This window comes from Euleptes europaea, chromosome 16, assembly GCF_029931775.1.
Source record: "Euleptes europaea isolate rEulEur1 chromosome 16, rEulEur1.hap1, whole genome shotgun sequence".
NCBI classification, from domain to species: Eukaryota; Metazoa; Chordata; class Lepidosauria; order Squamata; family Sphaerodactylidae; genus Euleptes; species Euleptes europaea.
The window spans coordinates 16415508-16416473 of NC_079327.1; positions in this window are offsets into that span (position 1 = coordinate 16415508).

Genomic DNA, 966 nt, shown 5'->3' on the forward strand with positions numbered 1-966 from the left:
ATATCTAGCTCCTATAAATAATTGTCCTCAACAGGGAGATTGGCCTAAAGATGACAGTCAGGAAGGCCAATGGCCACCACGAGGCCAACAAGCCCAAGGACAGGGTTGCCAGTGCCCCCTTTGCCACCGGTAGGAGTTTTTTGGGGTGGAGCCTGAGGAGGGAGGGGTTTGAAGTGGGGAGGGACTTCAATGCCATAGAGTCCAACTGCCAAAGCAGCCATTTTCTCCAGGTGAACTGATCTCTATCAGCTGGAGATCAGTTGTAATAGCAGATCTCCAGCTAGTACCTGGAGGTTGGCAACCCTACCCAAGTACAAAAAAAGGGCAATGGGATGGAAGGGACTACAGCAAGGGAAAGGGAAGGGAAGGAAGGAAGGGACTAAAGCAAGGGAAAGGGAACGGAAGGAAGGAAGGATAAGGAGAGGAAGAGAAAAGAAGGAGAGGGGAAGAAGGGCGGGAGGCAAGTTCAGCTAATCCACATGACCATCACTGTCCTCATCCGTATACCTGGTGGAACATCTCCGTCTTACATGCCCTGCAGAACTGTGGGCTCGCCAGCCAAGGCGTCCACCCCCTCCCCAGTCCTGATCTGGGCTGGTATGGCCTGACCCAGCCAAGTGACATTTAAGTCATATCCTGCCCTCATAACAAATGAGTTCAACAACCCTGTCGTAAAGAGCTATGAGTCTGTAATCATTCATTTTTCTCTCCACCTTAGTACAACCATGGCCTGCCTCTGGGTATGAAATAACATCTTCTCTGATGCACAAGGAAGTGTATTCCTTAACCACCCTTTGAAAATTCAATAATGTTCTCTTTTAGAAGTAGGACAATTGATTGAATGGCCATTTGTTTCAAGAGCAAGGGAACACAATGTCATGGTTTCTGGATATTGCTGCATTCAGCTTATTACTGTGTAAGAAGATCCCTCTATCAGTCAGATGATAGTTTTATTAAAAACAAGAA